The sequence below is a fragment of the Orycteropus afer genome, unplaced genomic scaffold (genome assembly GCF_000298275.1).
Source record: "Orycteropus afer afer isolate SDZICR_OR568_19922 unplaced genomic scaffold, OryAfe1.0 scaffold00011, whole genome shotgun sequence".
In the NCBI taxonomy this organism is placed as follows: Eukaryota; Metazoa; Chordata; class Mammalia; order Tubulidentata; family Orycteropodidae; genus Orycteropus; species Orycteropus afer.
The window spans coordinates 22,458,857-22,481,394 of NW_006921598.1; positions in this window are offsets into that span (position 1 = coordinate 22,458,857).

The window sequence follows — 22,538 nt, forward strand, 5'->3', positions numbered from 1 at the left end:
TAAAACAAACTTGCTGCCCTCAAATCAATTCCAACTAATAGAGACCCCTATTGGGTTTCTGTGGTGGCAAATTTTTACAGAAATAGATTGCCCCATTCTTCTTCTCTGCATCTAATGTATAGCTTTGCTAAAACAAGCCCATAACTAATGATTTTGACATCATGTAACTTTTCCCACCCATTCATTCATTCAAAAAGTATTTCATAAACACTAATATATGCCAGCACTTTTTTAGGCACTGAGAAAATGCCAGTAAATCAGAAAAAAAAGTCTTACTCTCATGAAAATTATAATATTCACTTTTAAATGTTTTTTTTCTTTATAAATAAATATATACATACACATTTAAATAATGTGGCATGGTGCAAGGGCATTTTCTTGTAATCAGGATATTGAGATTTTAATCTTTATTTTGTCTCTGAAGTATGACTTTTAAAAATATACATGACTTTCCTGGGCCCCAATTTACCATTCCATAAAATAAGAGAAATAAATGAAACCTGCATTGTTCAGTATGGTAGCCACTAGCCACATGTGGCTATTTAAATTAAAATTTAATATATTTTTTCAAAATTAAAAAGTTGCTTCTTCAGTCATACTAGCCAAATTTCAAGTGCTCAATAGACACATGTATCTTAGTGGTTACCATATTGGACATTTCCATCATTGCAGGGAGTTCTACTGAATAGCACTGGAGTAAACAATATGTGTATTATTCTCACTTTAAAAGTTAAAGATTAACTAATGTTGGCAGGAAATAGTCATACTCTACTTCTTGAGATACCCAGAAAAGTTTAAATGTTCTTTGTGGAAGAGAACAAAATCATTGTTCAGAAATAGTCTAATCATGCATTTTCTAATACAAATTCAAGGGAAATTTGCAGCTCTTAATGTCCAGAAATAACAAGAAAGTTAAATAGAACATGCTTGAATAAGGGGAGAACTAAGCCATCCTCACCTAATGAATGTTTCCCGGCTATCATCCTACAAGTTTTCTTAATGAGGCTTAACCAATGAAACACAGTCAGAGAAGAGTAGTCAGAAACACAGTCAGAGAGTGACTGGTCTCTTTCATTAAAATTTTGCAGGACTGATTCCCCTGTGACATAATAACTTCAATTAAAATCTTTGTGTCTTTTATTTTTATTTTGATGTAAACTTGCAATTAGTTTCTACGCAAAGCTGCCCTTTTCCTATGATGTTGGGGACTTAATATTGACAGGATGAAAAGACTGCCATTTCTTCCTGAATCCTTAGGTTTGTAAGTATGGGTAAATGGGTAAATGGGGGAGTGTGTGGTTGTGGGTGTGTTTCTATTGGAGAGGGAAAATAAAGCATAATACATTATGAAGAACAGTAAGAAGTCAACAGTGACTTGGTTATCCACCTTCTCCCTTATCCTATAACCACCTTGATCTTTCTAAGTCTTAGAAGCTAAAGCAGTACATCTCCATCTAGGATATTTCAGGTCCCTTACCTGCGGATTAAATAGGGACCAATTTGTTTAATAGTTTGTAAATTATTTAAGTGAATCTAAAGAGTGTTTTTACATATTTAATATTTTTGTGATTGTGTTATAATTTTTTTAAAAATGTTTTATAGTAAAGGGAGATAGGGATAATTAACAATATTTATTGAGGACATAGCATGTGCTAGGTGCTTCCCATAGATTCTATTTAATCCTCATAACAGTCTTCTAAATTAGGAAGTACCATTACCTTCAACTTATAAATAAGAGAATTGAGGTCAGGAGGATCTATATCATTTACACAGAGTCACACACTTAATAAGTGGAAAATCTGAAATTGTTCATTAAGTTATTTCTTCATCAATATATGAGGGCTGTACTAAATATTCTAAATAATATGGTAAAAGAAACAGTCTTACTCTGCCACAATAATTCTAATCAAATTCCAAGCTACAAAATGTTGATAATTGTTTTCACCCAATTATAGGTATAAGAGATTCTCAATATAGTTGCAAGTGTTTAAAATTTACATAATAAAGGGGTAAATAAAAAACACTTCAAATACCACGAAAGCATCCTAGAGGTTCACCTCAATTTGGCATTGGAATAATTTGCTGAGCAACAGCTGTCTCACTATTGGTCTGAAGGTCAGTTAGGGATGTTCCTGTGGTACATGCTTTCTGTTTCACAGAGTACTTACGTTGTTTTCATTTGTTCTAAGTAAATTTTCCAACTGTTTTTAATGAGTGGATTTTGTGGTTTAAATACTTCCAAGTAAATTCGTTCGGCTTTTTTAAAGAAAAGGATTTTTTTAAAAAAATCACAGTTACATTATGAATTTATGCTACCAAGGAAAGCTGGGCTTGACAGCAAGGTCTAGTGTTATCTGTACATATGGAACACCCTAAGCAAATGCCACTCGGAAGGAAGGTTGGGCAATCCTACTTCCGTAGTGATACTGCCTCGGAAACCCAAGGAGGGGTCGCTATGAGTCAGGGCTGACTTGACGGCACATAACAACAACAACAACAAGCAAATGCCAACAAAGCAAATGCCTAGGAGCTGGTGGTGTAGTGCTTAAGGCATTTGACTGCTAATCAGCAGGCTGGCGGTTCAAACTCACCAGCCACTCCTCAGAAGAAAGACGGGGCAATCTGCTTTTCTAGTGATACTGCCTTGGAAACCCAAGGAGGGGGTCGCTATGAGTTGGATCCATCTTGAGGGCAGTGAGTTTAGGTTTTTCTTTTGGAAGGAAATGCCTAAATAGTTCTGGTGGTACAGTGCCTAAGGCATTTGACTGCTAACCAGAAGGTTGTTGCTTTAAACCCACCAGCCACTCCCGGGAAGGAAGATGGGGCAATGTCGCCTCAGAAACCCTATGGAGGTCGCTATGAGTTGGAATTGACTCGATGGCAATGGGTTTGGTTTTGGGGGAATTTTCAAAGGAAATGCCTATTTGTTTTACAGTTCTCTGTCTTCTGCACAGAGCCGATCTGTGCGGAAACTGTGCTCTCACTACAGTCTCTGGAGTGAGCTGCCTGCAGGAGTTATTACATCAGCAAACTGCACCCCCGTGTTTCTTCCCTACAATGATGTCTCCTCCTTCCTAGCGTGTATCTCTAACTCACCTGAAATTCATTTGACCTTCATAGCAAAACAATGTGCTGAAGTGTTTCAAATTACTTTTCCTTCTTAGGAGGTTTTTCTTTGTGGTATTAATTTGCATTACAAACATTTTCTTCCTTGATGGTTCAAAGGAAAGCAATTGCCTGGTCAGACTTTGTAATCATATGTCTTAAATCAGTAAGATTCAAAATAATAAACAGTAATGGTCATAATAGTCTGTCTACTCCAGCCTGACTGATTCCAAACTCACTGTGATCAGTGTAACTTCTAGCCTGGAAGTAGTCTGGAAAAAGTTTTGCATGCCAAATGAAACATATAAATGAATAATTGTCTCATTAAACACTAAAATTTACTTAGAAAAAAGGCATTCTTTGGTCAGCTAATGTTTGCTGGCTGAAACAAGGTTATATCCTAGCAAGCTAATCCACTACTAATTACAGTGTACTTTTTTCTAGTTCTCTTTTAGTCTAAATGTAAATATTCCAAACATAATTACCCTTGGAGAGCTATTGCATGTAATGGTTGCTACAAGCTGGGAATGCTCCCAGTGGCATATCTCCTTTTTTCCTCTCTCTATTAATACCAAAAAACCCAAACCCACTGCCATTGAGTCGACTCTGACTCATAGTGACCCCCACTGGGTTTCTGAAGCAGTAAATCTTTACAGAAGTAGATTGCCCAGTCTTATTTTCACAGAGGGGCTGGTAGTCTTCTTTTCACAGAGGGACTGGTGGGTTTGAACCACCAACCTTCTGGTTAGCAGTCAAATGCCTTAAGCACTGTGCCACCAGAGCTCCTTTCTCTATTAATGTTGTTGTTATTGTGTGCTGTGGAGTCAGACCTGACTCATAGCAACCCCTTCTTGGGTTTCTGAGGCAGTATCACTACAGAAGTAGATTGCTCCTATAGTTCCTCGTAATTTTTCTTCATGTTTCAGATGTTCTTTGAAAACCTATGCTGGATGCTTTTTGATGCTCAATAACAATGTACATCTTTTACATTTTAATAATTTGGAAAATTCAACATCTTTTCTAGTCACAAATTTTAAATTTTGGGGGTCATGAACTACTTAAATGATCATGATTAAAAAGGCAAAATGAAACAAAAAAAAAAGCTATACATTAATTTTAATGGAAATTCAAATGTCATTTTGCAGTGTAGTAAATTACTTAGTGTGGCTTTTCTACCCATAAGTCTTTGTAAACTCCAAGGTGGGATTTTCTATGAACAACTGAGGAGCTCCTGATTGCTGAAGCTATCCACCTGGGTTATTTCTGTTGGGTGTGGCACAATACAATGTTCTGGGAGGTTCCCACTCTCTCATGTGCTTAGAGTTCTGATGCTGTGATTGGCTAGTTTGACCACCTTCCGGGCTCAAAAGGAGGCCTCCTGGAGGTAGAACTCTCTCTGACTGCTGGTGGAGGAAGATGTGCTGCCGAAAGAAACACGCGCCCCTGAAAGAGACACGTGCTGCTGGGAAAGAGACGCAAGAGACACGCGTTGCTGAGTGAGACACCGCGGGACCAGCACTGCTGGGAAAGAGACTGTGAGATACTATTGGCCAAGGGATGGTGGGCTGGGAGAGAGACTGAGTGTTCTTCCTGAACTTGAGTTGTAGCCTGGTGCTCCCCTAATAAACCCTGTAATCTGTGAGCTCTGTGTGGCCACTGCAGCGAATTATCAAACCCAGGAGAGGTGGTGGGTGCTTTGGGAGAAACAGTTGGTGAAAGGGCTGGAGGGAGGCAGCATGTCTGGCCTGGCAGGAATAGGCCTTGGGTTACTGCTGGTAATCCTGTCTTCCTCTTGTGGGAGCAGAGGAGGTCAGAACATGTGGCGTCCTTGCCGTTTTAGCACATTTGTAGTAATAATTGTGTATTTCTACTTCTTTTCCCACTCATCTTATTTATCATCACATAGCTTTGAAATGATCTATAAAAAATTATAAGAATACAGATTGCAGCTATGCTTTTAATTTGCTGATTGAAATTTAACATTTTTCTTTTTCTTGATCAATGTTTATTAAAATGTACATAATATTGTTCTACTTAGACAGCTAGAAATTTATAATTATGCACGTGGTCAGGAAAAAATACAAATTGACAACTGTTATCCTTTGTTTCTCACATAAACAGAAAAACTGAATTGTAAAAGTAAATATATCACTTTTGAAGTTTTTAAAAGTATTTTCTTTTTTCTAGTCATAAATATTGAACTATTCATGACAGATAAATCAAAACATATCATTAGAAAATACAAAAACTCTTATAGTTCCATCATCCAAAGACAAATAATTTGCATATCTGACTGCTAACTGGAAGGCTGTGATTCAAACCCACCAGCCACTCCTTGGAAGGAAGATTGGGCAATGGACTTCTGTTAGAGATATCGCCTCGGAAATCCAAGGAGGGATTGCTATGTGTCGACTCAACTCAATGGCAGTGAGTAGTATTCAAAAATGTTAGGATTTTTGATATATTAGTAACAAAAATGTTTACACAATTTATATACCCAGAGAGTATGAATGCCTGTTATCACATTCTTATCAGCTTTCAGTATTTTCATTCTCGAAATATTAAATCATTAGATGAAAGCAGAATGTAATTGTACTTAAATTCACTTTGTATGTGTTTGATAAAATGTCACTGATTGTAAAGAAAGAGCTCATGACTTCTCTCAGCAACGTTTAATGCATAATCCTTTCTTCATTCTTTGATTTCAGACGTTTTCTTCTCTATGTATTTATATATAGTTACTGATAGATATAAGGAGCTCTGATGGCACAGTGAGTAAGGTATTTTGGCTGCTAATCAGAAGATTGGTGGTTCAAACTCAAAAGTTGCTCCATGGAAGGAGGATGAGGCAGTCTACTTCCTTAAATATTTACAGCCTTGGAAACCCTATGAGAATTGCTCTGAGTATGAATTGACTTGATGGCAGTGGGTTGTTGATAGATATACAGATACATTTTTGGACATGTGTATCTCTCTTAATAAATATTTTCTTCATTTTAAAACATATTTTGCCTATTTATTCCTCTAAATATATTTTAAGATCATTTGGAAAAGAGAGAGGCTTTTGGAATCCCAATAATTTGACATCTTTAAATTATTCATTTTTTCTTGCCAGGGACATGGTATATTTTTAGTTTTTTTCTTTATGTAGGTCACAGGATGTGACTATTGTGGATGAAATGTCTTATCTTTTATATTATCCAGTTAGATATTGTTGGGTATATAATAATAACATCTTTAATAACAATATTTCTCTATATAATAATATTGATCTCTTACATTATCGAGCTAATATTGCTAGGCTTATAATAATAATTCCTACATCCATTGACCTTGTGTTTACTAAGTAGTTGTCTATTTAATCTTTAAAGCCAACTGAGGAAGTAGACATTTTCTGATTTCCATTTTCCAAATAAGGAAACTGAAGTTTGGAGTGTCTGGGTAACTAGTGCCTATTTGCAACTTCTGAGTGACAGAGCCAGGTCTCTCTGAACTCTAACTTCAAAGTCTGTGCTCTTAATTATCGCACTGCAATATGAAAGTTATTGAATTTTGTATGCTTAACTTATATTCAATTTAACTGAACTTTAGGATTTAGAGAAAAGTTTATTTGCATTATATAATTCAAACAGCAATCGTTGCAAACTGCTTAACAAATCCTCTATTGAACTTCAAAGAATGCTCCAGAAACAAGAACTCTGAAATAACTGTCAGTAGAATTTCTCAAAAGAAGATTAGAAAGGCTCTATTAATATTTTTGCATACATTACATTATTTAGTGCAGATTTTGATTTTAAAAATGTTTCCCCTTTTTCTCAGAATTTCTTATATGAAAAGGTTTCTAGAAAGTCCTACTCAATTTAAAAATATATATTAGACAAATATCAAAATAATATAATATGAATATACCTAATAAAGTGACAACAGGAAAAATAAGAGAAAAAGATTTGCCTCTCCCAAGTCCACTGACAATTATATTTGTGAGCTGGTGTTTCTCAACAACACAGCTCAGCTGACTACATAATAATAATTTTTAAAAATCATTAAAATATGGATGATGACATATCAAATAATAGCTTATGAATAATACTGTAACATTTTTTTCAGAATGAAGATGAGTCATTAAAAAATGGGACAAGACTGTGATATATTCTCAGAAAACTACCTTATCTGAGATACTTAATTGAAGAAGAAGAAAAATGGCTTCATCTTACAAAAACTGCTGTAAGTATTGTTTGTTTTTGTAAGATCAAACAATTATCCAAAGCAGGCAACAGTGATAGGTTCCATCAGTTTTTTCTGTACATGATAAATCAGGTCAATCCCAGTGTATTCAGTGTTCTGCTGGTTTCTGTCCATCATGGTTGCATGAGTCACTCTTTTTGCTTTGCTGTATTGTTTGCATGTTTGCGCAAGTGGCAAAAACCAAAGAAATAAACCATAAACACAATACACACACACAGAATTTTTGACTCCATGATTTCACTGGAGCCACAAACATGGATCATTTTGATTGGAATGATGAGCTCTTTCCTCTGTACTTAGTTTAACTGGACATGTATGTATCTGGTCTAAAGTTCAGATTTTGCTGATTTTGAAGGATGTTATTGGTATCCAGTTTTGCAAAGTATTCTCATGTGTAATGAATACAAACAGTGTCTCTCTTAACATTCTGCATTTTCTATCAGAATAACATTGACACTGGCAGGTACAAGCTCAGAGGACATGGCAGATAAGATGATGTGAAACATTGGTAGTTGGACTAGTTGTTGTTGTTGTTATGTGCCGTAGAGTCAGATCTGACTCACAGCGACCCCTCCTTGGGTTGCCGAGGCAGTATCACTATGGAAGTAGATTGCCCAACCTTCCTTCCAAGGAGTGGCTGGTGGGTTTGAACCTCCAGCCTTCTGGTTAGCAGTCCAGTGCCTTAGGCACTATGCTACCAGAGCTCCCAGTTGGACTAGTAGCAGTGTCTAAATCTGTCTCACTTCAGGGGGCAAAAAGAGAATCAAAATATGCTTAATACTGATTTTCATGAGTTGGAGGTCAGATGTATCTCTAATCTCCAAACATTTTCCCAATTCTGACATCAGTTATCCCTCCCATAGCCTTCTCTATTTCTCATCTGGGTTCGATTACCCTTTGCAATGGCCACACAGAAGTCACAGACTACATTAACAGTTACTTTGTTAAGGAACAGAGTGTAACTTGGAATCAGGATCAATAGGATACAATTCAGGATCAAAATCAGGAAGTATGTAGACATTGTTTCTTCTTCACTGCAGTATAGCTCTCTCAGCTCCTTTTGACCATGTAGGCCTCCTCTTAGCACTCTCTGACAGGCCTGTTCTCGGGCCCCCTGATGAGCCATCCCTCTCAGTTCTGCCTTCTTTCACTGGGAGCTCTGCTGCTGGCTCCCTCCCAGGCCTGTTGCTGCAGGCTTTGCCACTGGACCCCTTCTGGACCTTTCACTTTAGTGTTACAGCCCTTAACTCATGTTAACGTCCTTTTAGGGGGTTCCTTGCCTCATCTCTCTCCCTCTGCTTCTCCTCTCTTCTTTCTTACTTCTTCCTGCTGTTTCTCTTCCTGCTTCTTTCTACCTGCTAAACCTCTGAGGGGCTGGCTATTTAAATACATAACTCCTTGCCAATTTCAAAGGATGCTCTGCACCCGCCCGCCCATAGGTCCACAAACTAACCAGTCCCCTCTAGGTAGGCCACAGAAACTCCATTTGCATAATAGGCAATAGTCACCTCATTTACACAATCCGTAGTCACATCATTTGCATGGTCTATTGACCAATCCCAGCAAGGTGTATACCAATTACAAGGCAGACTGCAGTCCCAGGGCCAGGCAAAAAATATCAAACATCCTTATTTACAGATTACTCAGGAAATGTAACAAATCCTTTGGGGTAGAAAACTTAGGCAAAGGTAACTCCTCAAGATTTAGGAAGAAAATCTCTCAAGCTGCATCTTTTCCAAAGAACCAAGGCAAAAAAACACATAAAGGAACCTATTCCATCACAGATGGCAAAACTGGAACTTTGTCCTTTGGCTTACATGGGAGAACTCTCTGAGGGTGGACATTTGGGTAATGACGTATCATAAAACTGTTGTTTCTTTCTGCATTTGGCTGTGTAGATTATATAAATGCTTCGGATAGGAAAGTTCCAATAATGACTGCAAAGCAACTTTCAGACTAAAAACTGAATACTCTTTTGGGAAATAGAATCCTTTCTGGTCTATTGCAATTGTGGTTAAAATGGTCTGAGTCACCAAGGCAGTGAAGGAGTTGATTCCAAATCCTAAGGCATAGCATCCAGTGTGTAGAGTAACTACAATCTGAAATGAAGCTCTCATTATAAGGCACATCTAACCTAACTATATCTAACAATGTCAAATGACCAGTGTAGCATGTCCAGAAGTTAGTCATAAAATACATAAGATACAGATCTCTGTGTTGACAACTAAAAAGTTTCCCAACGCAAACTTGGATTCTCCTAAGCCAGTGCTTATCAAACTTTACCATGAATCATTGAGATAAAAATTTGCTTCCAGTAGATCGAAAGTGGTCCCTGAGATTCTGAGTGATTTGCAGTGATACTGATTCTGCTTGTCTGTGTGTTCTACTTTGAGAAGCAAGACCTTGGCCAAAAAGATCCCAGTTGCCTTTTAGATTGCCCACTGTGAATTCAGCTATGGCTCCTTTAATGTTGCAATAGTTTCTACTGCTACATTATATATGAAAGAATTTGAGGATGAGACTTTGTAATCCCAATGAATTTATTTATAGTTTAATATTTCTTTATAGTGTGGGACAGAAAAAGTCCACAAAGGAACCATTAAAAGGGGCCTTTCAAAAAGTAACACTACTTCATATCTTGGAATCATTGTATAAAAATTCTCAAATGACCTTTATTCAGGCTTCCTGAAATAGTGGATATTTCTAAAGGGGCTCTTTACCTGTGGTAGCCTATCTTGCTGGCCTTTTGATGTTCAACTAACACTGCACCCTTGCCCAATGTCTTTTGAAGAAATTCTTATCTGAACTTTGCATTAAAGAACGTGTTTTTGCAGGGCATTGTCTGAGAAAGTATAAAAAGAAAGGCTTAGAGACAGATGTCATGGTTATGATATTGAAGAAAAAGTAAGACAGATTTGCTGGAGACACTAATAGTTGTCCCTGCTCTCTCTCTCTCTTTTTTTTTTTTTTTAAATTATTAACAAGTATTGTTGTTGTTGTTGTTGTTATGTGCCATCGAGTCTGACCTGACTCATAGCCACCCCTCGTTGGGTTTCCGAGGCAGTATCACTACAGAAGTAGATCACCCCATCTTCCTTCCGAGGAGTGGCTGGTGGGTTTGAACCACTAGCCTTCTGGTTAGCAGTCAAGTGCCTTAGACACTATGCTACTAGAGCTCCTGTTAGTAAAGGTGGTAAACAAAAGTGTACCACCAGACTGAGATTTTTCTTCTTCCTGAGTTTGGAAAGATTAGAAGCCAATGTTATTTTTAATATCATATGTATAGATCACTAAAATAATTTCAATTTCCATTAATGGTAAGTGGCCAACACTTTGGGCAACATTACTCTGTAATTGTTTTAATTTTTGTCATGTTTTCCCTTGCATTATGTAGATTCTCCATGTTACTTTGCATTAATATAGGTTACCTACATACATATCATGAGAAAGAACTTTAAATAATATCTTGTGTAATTTATTTGCTTTTGGAATCATATTCCTGAAAAGATTTCCCTATTGATTTAATAATCAAGAACAATTTTTCAGGTGCTGCTAACAAAGAGCTGGTATCAGGAGTTCTGGTGGTGCTGTGATGAAGGCATAAGGCTTACTAACCAAAAGGTCAGCGGTTTGAACCCACTAGTGCTCCATGGAAGAAAGATGGGGCAGTATGCTTCTGTAAATATCTACAGCTTCAAAACACTGGAGGGTTGCTCTGAGTCAGAATTGACTCGATGGCAGTGGATTTGGTATCAAAGAAGATTATTTTAATTTATCAAAGCATAAAACCAATAATCCAAACTTATTGCCTTCAAGTCAATTCTGACTTATAGCAACCCTACAGGATATTGTAGAACAGCCCCATGGACTTTCTAAGGCTGTAATCATTAACAAAGCAGCCTGCCCCATCTTTCTCCTGCAGAGCAACTGGTGGATTTGAACGAACTGGTGGATATGAACCACTGACCTTTTAGTTAGCAACTCGGTGCTTTAACCACTATGCTAATAGCACTCTTCATCAATGCATTAAAAAAAATAGAAAGAAGGGGGGAAAAAAAAGAAAACATGTTAATTCCTCTTTAATAATTCAAAATTTCAGTGATCTGAGAGTATTGGGGAAAATCACCTGAGCAATAAAGCATGCATCATTTGAATGGATTAATGTTCAAATCACTGCAAAGCAGCTTACTTTTCATCCATCACCATGGATACAAAAGGACAGCTGAAGTGCAGGCAAGTGACATCACAAGCATGCCCAAACAGGCCTGGGGACAGAGCATGCAGCCCCACAAAGGACAGGAAGAAAAGCAACAAAGGGGAGGAACTGGCAAAGGGAGCAGTCATCATGGCTGTTGTTAAGATATTGAACCACAAATTCAGTCAGTGAGGATTAAATACAAGAAAATATGTGGCCAACTGAGAAGCCTGAAGACTTCAGCAGTTGTTTACATGACCTTTTAATACCTTCTTATCCAGAAATAGAACTCAGAGAGAGAAGGTATATCAGATTATCTAATACTCAAAGGGCAGTTTCGGTAGCTTCTATTTTCTCCTCATTTTATGCTCAGGCTTTAATTTTAAATAATGTTTTAAAGTTTTTATTTGCCCAGTTCACCTAATATTAAAAATTAATCCATCCTTAAAATTGCTGAAGATTCCAATAACAACTTGAAATCATCAAAGCAACCAGTACCCCATGAACAATAGAAAATGGTAAATTTTGAGAAAAAGAAAAGCTATTTTAGGTATTAAGTTATTACTCACACAATGCACAATTTCTACTCTGGTTTATTTTTGATTTGTCATTAAATCAAAATATTATTTCCTATCAAAAGGCAACATCCTTACTCTCAGGTTGCTGTGACTCAGGAACAGATCTGAGAGTACTGGTGACAGTTTACGACCACCTCTCTGGAAACCCCAGATCTGTAGCATTTACTGATTTCCATGGTGTAAATGGGAGCTCTGAGAGCATAGTGCCTAAGGCATTTGACTACTAACCAGAAGGCTGGTGGTTCAAACCCACCAGCCACTCCTCTGCTTCCATAGTGATGCTGCCTTAGAAACCCAAGGATGGGTTGTTATGAGTGGGATCCAACTGGATGGCAGTGAGTTTGGGGTTTTTTTTTTTTTGGTATGATGTAAATGCTCTCACCTTGGCCAATTTCATTAAATAAACATGGTATCAACTGGATTGCAACACATCTGGAAATGTAACAATCAACTCTTACAAGCCATTATGAGTAGTACACTCTAACATATCACTGGCTTTGTTCAACGCCAACCCTGACACCAACTTTTGGTGAGACTTTGAGCACCTTCCGGATCTCAATTTTCACATCTGATGAAGGGGTAGAAGCTGGGTTTAGTCTGTGGTTGCTAAAATTGAGCATCAGGTTTCCCTGGGTGGTTGAGAGAAGAGTCATGGGGGTCACTTGCCAAATGTGGGTATCTGGGAGATACTGAGGAGCTCTGGTGGCATAGTGCCTAAGGCGTTTGACTGCTAACCAGAAGGCTGGCAGTTCAAACCCACCAGCCACTCCTCGTAAGGAAGATTGAGCAATCTACTTTCGTAGTGATAACACCTTGGAAACCCAAGGAGAGGTGGCTATGAGTCGGATCCGAGTGGACGGCAGTGAGTTTGGTGTGGTTTTTGTTGGCAGATGCTGAGCTATTAGAGTTCTAAGGGAATCATGTTCACTTCAACTTTGCAGAGCTGATTTTAACTATCAGAGAGCATTTGGGGTTTCTTGAAGAGAAGGATCTTTTACTAGGGAAAAATTGGGAAACCACTTGAGTAATCTATCTAAAGTCCCTATTTGTTTATAAAAATTAGTAACTCCGTTGAACTGAAAATGTGAATGAAATACTAGTACAGTGATTATACTTAAAATAGTTTGTGTGTGTGTGTGGGGGGGGGAGGGTAAAATCTTAAACTAGAGACTCTGGTTGAAAGTGAAATTATATCTATGCCATCACAGACATTTTTAAAATGATAATGATCTTAGAAATAATTTACTCCAAGGGTTCATGAGAGCTTCCTCAGAAAATGCCTCTGTGTGTGCATGTATGTGTGTGTGTGTGTGTGTGTCTAGGCAGGCTAAACAGTAGTAATCCATTTGTGATCATGTCCCTTCAACAGAGAAGCAATTCTGCTCCCTATGTTTAAATATGGAGTTTCCATCTAAGATTTCATTTGAAGAACAGATTCTACTGCATTAATTAAAAAAAAAAAAAAAATGCTATCATCTTCACACAAATCCTGAAACCAAACTTTAAAGAAGAAGAATATCTTGTCACTATCCCATAACCAGGAAGTGGCAGAGACATGTCTGGAATTAGGTCTCTAGATTTCCCACACGTGTTTTTTCTTTTCAGAAGCTGGTTGCCTGGAACAGCTACATCCTATTCTATGTCTCTGGGTAAATAATCTAACCCTGCACTGTTCAACATGTCAGTCACAAGCAACATGTGACTACTGAGCATTTGAAATGTAGTTTGTCTGAACTGAGATGTGTTGTAAGTATAAAATATACAGTAAGTTTTGAAGTCTTAGCAGAAAAAAAAGGAATGTGAAATATCTCATTGATTTAAAAATATCGAATAGATGTTGAAAGTTTACATATACTGTGGTAAATAAAATGTATTCTAAAAATTAATTTCACCTGTTTCTTTCCTAACTTATTTTAATGTAGTTAACAGAAAATTTTGAAGTAAATATGCAGCTCATATTATATTTCTATTGGACTTCTCTGATCTAATCTCAAGACCAGTCTCATCTATTAAAAGTGGAAAAATATCTACCCTTCCTATTTCTGTGGGGGATCTTTGTAAAAATACTCTGCAAAATGCTACAAATATAATATCATACTCAAACTATTTTGATGCTTGTTTGGTCACCAGTAGGAGCTCTGGTGGTATAATGCCTAAGGCATTAGACTGCTGACCAGAAGGCTGGAGGTTCAAACCCACCAGACACTCCTCAGAAGGAAGACTGGGCAATCTACTTCCATAGTGATTGGAAACCCAAGGACAGGTTGCTATGAGTCAGAACCGACCCGACAGCCGTGAGTTTTTTTGAGTTGGTCAACAGTTGTGTCATTTGCCCCCTGGGAGGTGGGAAAGGCTTTGTAGAGTTTTTTCTTTTACTATTCTACTTTGTCCTATTGCGTCACTGTGAGTTGGAATTGACTCGATGGCAGTGGGTTTGGTTTGGCTGGTTGTATATTGTTTGGCAGGGGTAAAGCAATAGTGTAGGGAACAAACACCAAATTCATTCAGTCTTCTCATTTATGTTCTGTGTGTGCATTGAGCCTACCAACACATTAATTTCAACACCGGGCCATAGAGATTGTAGATCCTACTTACATGCAATAAGGATCTTGGCTTGAGCTGTAGACCTGAGGATCCTCCTGGGAAAGAATTTTCCATAGAGAAAGGAGCCAAGCACAGCTGTCTTGAACAAGAGTTGTCAGAGAAGGCAAGGTCTTTGACTATATAGGATAGTGACTGTTATTCAATCCATAGCAGGCCAACCCTCATGTGACAGAGTAGAACTGCTCCATAGAGTTTTCTAGGCTGTAACCTTTATTGGGAGAAGCTCTGGTGGTGCAGTGCCTAAGGCATTTGACTGCTAATCAGAAGGCTGTGGTTCAACCTCACCAACCACTCCTCCATAAAGACTTAGTGCCTTGGAAACCCAATGAAGGTTGCTTTGAGTCAGAATCGACCAAATGGCAGTGGGTTTGGTAGGGTTTTTGGTAAACTTTATGGGAGCAGATCATCAGCTCTTTTTCCCTGTGAGCCACTGGGTGACTTGGATCTATCAACATTTTGGTTAGTAGCTAAGTGCTTAACCATTACACCACCAGGGCTTCTTCTTTGTGCTATAAGGCATGAGAACTAACAGGCCTGGAATATACCTAAAAGGTATATTTCACTAAATTATACAAAATATCTAGGCATAATAAGTTACATCTCATTGAGACCCATTAACAGAGAGTAATAATACGTAGGAAATAGGGCATTCCACCTTCACCTCCCAAACTTGGCTCTATTGGATCAGTCAGGATCCTGCCAGGAAAACAGAAACCAAATTACATTTAAATGGAAGGTGTTTCATATAGGAGATTAATACGCAGTGTTAAAAGGCCAATAGTGCAAAAAAAGGAGATAACTTAGATATCTGTAACTGCAGAAAGCAGCTACTGCCTGTATGTAAGAGAAAAAAATGGGATACCAAAACCTAGGAACTCAGAGACAGGGTCAAACAAGACTGGTAGTAGACCCCTAAGGGGAAGTTCTAGGAATCTAGTCCTGGGAGCAGCAAAAGATAGGTTAAGCTAGAGCCACTGCTACTGCTGCTATGACTGATAGGAAACCAAAAAAACCAACTCACTGCCAACGAGTTGGATCTGACTCATAGCGATCCCCCCTTTGCTTTCCGAGACAGTATCACTATGGAAATAAATTGCCCAACCTTCCTTCTGAGGAGTGGCTGGTGGGTTTGAACCACTATCCTTCTGGTTAACAGTCAAATGCCTTAGGCACTAGGAAGAGGGACATTAAGAGGGAAGTCTCTTCTTCTCACCTCTCACATTCCAGCTTTTCCTTAGTGCTTCCTTTTGGCATAACCTAACAATGAACCAACTAGCAAGGGAGGTTGAGACATGTAGCCACAGCATCACAGATGAGAATATAGATGGGTGGGCTAGGATCTAGGAAACAATGGGCACATGGCTAGACAACTCCTGTTCAACTTTGGCACAGACATAATTGGTGGTAGTCAGTGAATCAGTGATAGCCAACAATGGTAACTTTTAGGGTCTACCAGTGAAATTAGATACATTTCTAAGTATGAGACACTCTGAGAAGTACCAAATATTCTTGATGGGGAAGTCTGTTGGGAGTGGAGGTACAATTAAAGCAGAAGAGGGAGTCAAAATTTTGTTGAGCACATCTTTATCTGTAGACTGATGGATTCTGGAAAGCTTGTATGTGTTTTTCTTAAATGAAATTAAAAACAAGCACACTAGACTTTTCTACAAGCCTAATTGAATAAAATTATCATCCCTACTGTTGTGGACAGCTATTGTTTTGTCCAGTATTCTTTCTTCTAATAATACCATTCCAATTTGTGTTTAGGAGCTCTGGTGGCATAGTGCCTAAGGCACTTTTCTGCTAAACAGAAGGCTGGCAGTTCAAACCCACCAGCCTCTCCTCAGAAGGAAGGCTGGGCAATCTACTTCCGTAGTGATATCACCTTGGAAACCCAAGGAGGGTTCGCTGTGAGTGGGGTCTGACTCTATGGCACATAACAACAACAATGACTCTATGGCACATAACAACAACAACATTTGTGTTTGGAGAACTATCTCTCTTATCTTTTGGTTCATGAAATTCAGGTGAGTTGCTCATACAGTTTTGACTTCCCCTCCCTTACTCCAGGCAACCACTTGGCCACAGTAATTTGTTCAGGTTTAAGTATGTTGTTGTTGTTGTTGTTATGTGCCATGGAGTGGGACCCGCCTTGGGTTTCCCAGGCGATATCACCATGGAAGTAGATTGCCTGATCTTCCTTCTGAGGAGTGGCTGGTGAGTTTAAGTATGGGCAACTAAAATCAATACCAGGACTTCTGCTGGACCAATCAGAAAAAGAGCTGTTTCCAATGGTGAGTAGAATTTAAGTTTGGAGTTTTGTGGCCATACCTGGCAAGAAAAGTCTGCCTGAAATAAAACTAACGCACAGGAAACAACACCTAAGAATTTAAGAGAAGACACATTTTTAATCACATTGAATGTTGTTCTCCAACCATACTTGGAGTTAGGTCTACTTCTAGACTTTTTAATTATGCCAATACATCCACGTTTTTTACTAAGCCATTTTTTAATTAAAGCTCACATGTATTAAGTGTACATTTTAATGAGTTTTAATAAAAGAAATACCCTTTCAACTATTAGTTCAGTCAAGAGATCGCATACTTACCTCACATTAAAAATCCCTTGTATTTCCTTTCTGTCAATCCCTACCCTCATTCCCAAAGTGAACAAAGGTTCTGATTTTTACCATCATAGATTACTTTTGTCTGTTTTTTTATTATACATATTTTTTAGTTTAATTGAAACATCAAATTTAATCTCAAATAAAGTTATCTTTTTTTCACTTTATTTTGTAAAATTTGTTTTATTTTTTTATTTTTACAGTATTCCCTCCCCTTCCCTTCCACCCGTTGTTGTTATTTGCCATCGAGACCCAACTCATAGCAATCCCTCCTTGGGTTGCCGAGGCAGTATCACTACGGAATTAGATTGCCCAACCTTTCTTCTGAGGAGTGGCTGGTGAGTTTGAACAACCGGCCTTCCGGTTAGCAGTCAAGTGTCTTAGGCACTAAGCTACCAGAGCTCCTTAGTAAACAACAAAGAAAGTTTCTTTCCATATATAAACATTTCCTTGACATTTTATAATAAGGAACTAATACAATATTAGTCCCTCTGTGATTGACTTATTTAACTAAGCATAATGTCCTCCAAGTTAATTCACATTATGTGGTGTTTTGGAGATTCTACATTATTCTTTAGTGTTGCATATTATTCCCTTGTGTGTGTATACCATAGTTTGCTGATCCATTCTTTTGTTGATGGTTACCTAGATTGTTTCCATCTTTTTGCTGTTGTAAATAGTGCTGTGATGAACATGGGTGTGCAAGTATCTGTTCTTGTTCTGGCTCTCACTACTTTAGGATATATATCTAGTAATGGGATTGCAGGATCTAATGGTATTTCTAATTCCAACTTTTTAAGGAATTGCCACACTGCTTTCCATGGTGGTTATATCATTCTACAGTTCCAGCTTTGCCTTGCCTCTTGCTCCCGGCCCACTGAAGCTAGAGGCATCTTTTCACTCAGGCAGCTACTGGCTGCTGAGGCTAACAAGCCTAAGGTAAACAAATAAAATGGCACAGTCCTGATGCTACCAAATCGCACAGCAGGCCATTAATTCAAATCCATTGTAAGTCCCAAGGTCAGCAGAGCATGGCAGGCTGCTGAACAACGACATGGCTACATGCAGGGTTCAAGGTGCCATAAGCTAGAGACCATTCCCCAGGCTTCTCCTTATATACAGGAAGCAGACCACATTCCAAAGGCAGTTACTCAGCTGCTTGTGGTAGATCCCACCATGGAGTTGAATGCCAGTCTCATCATGGGGGATAACTACCACCAGCTGCCCAGCAACTCAACCAGGCCTACCCAAGTTGACAAAGATAACCACCACAGATCTGGATTGGGATTGCACTGAATTTATAGATTGCTTTGGGTAGTATCGACATTTTCACAATGCTCAATCTTCCTATCCACGATCATGGTATGTTCTTCCATTTATGTAGATCTCTTATGGTTTCTTGAAGTAGTGTTTTGTAGTTTTCTTTATAGAGACAGGTCTTTTGTGTCCCTGGTAAGATTTATTCCCAAATATCTTATTTTTTTCATAGATATTGTAAATGGTATTGATTTCCTTATTTCCTTTTCAGCAATCTCTTTGCTGTATAGAGAATTTAACTGAGTTTTATATGTTGATCTTGTATTCTTCCACTATGCTAAATTCATAATTAGTTCCAGTAGTTTATTTACTGAGTCTCCTAGGTTTTCTATGTATAGGACCACATTGTCAGCAAATAGGGATAGTTTTACTTCTTCCTTAGCAATTTGGATGCCTTTGATTTTCCTTTCTTGCCTTATTGCCCAGCTAGAACTTTCAATACAATGTTGAATAGGAGTGGAGATAGAAGGCATCCTTGTCTGGTTCCTGTGCAAGGGGAATGGTTTCAGTCCCTCTCCACTGAGAATAATGTTGGCTCTTGGTTTTACATATATGCCCTTTATTAGGCATAATGTTTATCCTTCCTGCATATACATATTTCCTATTCTAGTCTATACTCATTTTTCTAAATGTGGCCAAAAACTATAAAGTGAATTCATGATTCATCAATGAGTCACAACCACAGCTTGATAAGCAGGTGGTTAGGTTCTGGTCCTGGAATCAGACAGACAAGAGTTTAAATCCCAACCTCTCTATTTCCTAACTAACCTGGGTAAAGTGCTTAGCTTCTTTAGGCCCCAATCTCCTTTTGTAATAAACAAGTAGTAACACTATATCATGGGAGCTCTGGTAACATAGTGGCTAAGGCTCTTGACTGCTAACCAGAAGGCTGGCGGTTCAAACCCACCAGCCACTCCTTGGAAGGAAGGTTGGGCAATCCTACTTCCGTAGTGATACTGCCTTGGAAACCCAAGGAGGGGTCGCTATGAGTCAGGGCTGACTCGACGGCACACAACAACAACAACAACAATACTATATCATAGGACTTGTAGTAATGATTACAATGGATTGTCGTAAGAATTAAAATGTGTATGTAAAACTCTGAGCTCAGGGCTGGGAATAAAATGTGCTCAATTAATGTTAGCTTTTATTATTATTCATTCAGGCCCTCCTCATTTCTTACCTGTGTTACTGGACTCTTTCTAGGTTTCAAAGGTCTTAGCTAAACTTTCTGCTTGTAGTCTCATCCTGCCTGGTGCCCCTGGGGTAATCTTCTAAAATGTAGGTCAAATCATATCTTCTGTTAAAAAATTCAGCAGTCATTTCCAATGGCTTTTGGGTTTAAACGTAAGCTCCTTAAAAAGACAGGGAGCTCTGGTGGTTTATAGCATTTGGCTGTTAATCGAAAGGTTGGCAGTTCAAACCCATTAGCAGGTCTGTGGGAAAAAGATGAGGCAGTCTGCTTCCATAAAGACTTACAGCCTTGGGAACCGTACTGGGCAGTTCTATTCTATCCTGTATGCTATGAGTTAGAATCCACTAGGTGGAGGTGAGTTTCGTTTCGGTTTTGATAACACTAACATATTAAGAATAATTTTTTCTTTACCTCACATATTTATTGTCAATTAAAAATATAGTAACTAATTTTAACAGGATCTCCCCTGGATAGTTTTCAGGTAATAGTCTACTAATAAGGAGCTCTGGTAGCGTAGTGCCCAAGGCATATGACTGCTAACCAGTAGGCTAACGGTTCAAACCCACCAGCCACTCCTCAGAAGGAAGACTGGGCAATCTACTTCCATAGAGGTACTGCCTCAGAAACCCAAGAAAGGGTCACTATGAATTGGAACCGACTCGACGGAAAGTCATATTGACATTCTCCCTTTTAAATCTAACCATGTGAATAGCAACAGAGCTTCTGTGATTTCCATCAATCTAGTTTCACTGCTTTGGAGGTAGGATTTGATCTATAGGTTAGTTTATTTAAAAATGTAATTGTTGAGTAACAATATCTGAAAACATGCATTAAAATCTAATTTAAACCAATATTTGGTTGAGTGTAAAACAAAAGAAAAATCCCCCACATTCAAATAAGCTTTGTGAAATCAAGAAACTGTTACTAATCCACCAAGTTATGAAACAAAACAACAACAAAATAGAATGATGATAAAAGTGTATCAGCTTTCTATACTGCATAAAACCAAAAAACAAACCCTCAAGTCGATTCTGACTCATAGTGACCCTCATTGGGTTTCTGAGGCAGCAAATCTTCACGGAAGTAGATTGCCCCATGTTTCTTCCATGGAGTGGCTGGTGGGTCTAGAACTGCCCACCTCTGGTTAGCAATCAAATGCCTTAGGCACTGCGCCACCAGAACTCCTTTCTATATTGTATAGGCAAATAATAATAATCATACTAGACTATATTGGTTTTTCTAACCAGAAGGCTGGCAGTTCAAACCCACCAGGAACTCCTTGGCAGGAAGGGTGGGCAATCTACTTCCGTAATGATACCGCCTCAGAATCCCAAGGAGGGGTCGCTATGGGTCTAGTACGACTTTACGGCACATAACAACAACAACAACAACAACACTTTCTGTATTTCCAGTTTCATTCCTCTTTACACCCAACTCACGTTTTCCTCAGCTATTCAATTTCTTTTTAAACATCTAGCATGTTAGATAGTGTTTAAATTTTAATATGACATGTTGTCAACTTACTATTTACCTGGAATCTATTAATAAAATAAAAATTTTCTAGCAATATGGATACCAATAAATTATCTTTAAAATTGTCTAATTTTTTGTTCCTTATCACATACTTGGAGCCCTGCGTGGTGCAAAAGGAGCTCTGGTGGTGGAATGGTTAAAGCATTCAGCTGGTAACCAAAAAGTGGAAGTCGGCTGCTCCAGGAGAGACAGAAGAGGCTTCTGTGAAGGTTTATCCCGAAAGGGTTGCTATGAGTAGGAATTAATTTGATGGCAGTGGGTTTGGTTTGGGTGGTGCAAACAGATAGTAGCTCAACTACTAGCTGAAATGTTGCACTTTGAAACCATTGAGAGGCCTTGGAAGGCAGGCCTTGTAATCTGCTTGCAAAAGGTCACAGCCTTGAAAACTCTATGGAGCAGTTCTACTTGCACACATGGGTCCCCATGAGTTGGAATTGACTTGACTACAACAAACAACATTACATATCTAGGTGCCAAATTGTGACAAAACCAAAACCCCACGGCCATGGAGTTGATTCTGCCTCATAGCGACACCCCCCCCCCCCCCCCCCCGGTTTCCTAGGCAGTACATCTTTACGAAAGTAGATTGCCCGGTCTTCCTTCCACAGAGTGGCTGGTGGGTTTGAACCACCAACCATCTGGTTAGCAGTCAAATGCGTTAGGCACTGCACCACAAGAGCTCCTTATAAAATTGTGATAGTACTATTTTATTAGGATGGTATTAAATGGACAACTGAACTTTAGCTTGTTGTTGACTGCTGTTAATTCTCACTCATAGCGACCCTATTGGAGAGAGTAGGACTGCCCTCATAGTGTTTCCTAGGCTGTAATCTTTCTCAGAGCAGATGGCCAGGTCTTTTCTCTTGCAGAGCAAATGTTGGGTTCAAACCACCACATTCTGGTTAGCAGCAAAGCCCTTAACCATTGCGCTATTAGGGTGTGCCTTCTACATGAGCTAATTTATAGTACAGACCACTTCCTTTTACAATTACAGCTATTATAATTAGTAGACTACTTATTATTTTGCCTATTAATTTTTATGGAACTTCCAACAAATTATTCAAACTTTTTACTCTAGCTTTCTGTAAGGAAAATGAGACTAATACTATTGTTAAGTACTTATAGGAAGACTTAATATTACCT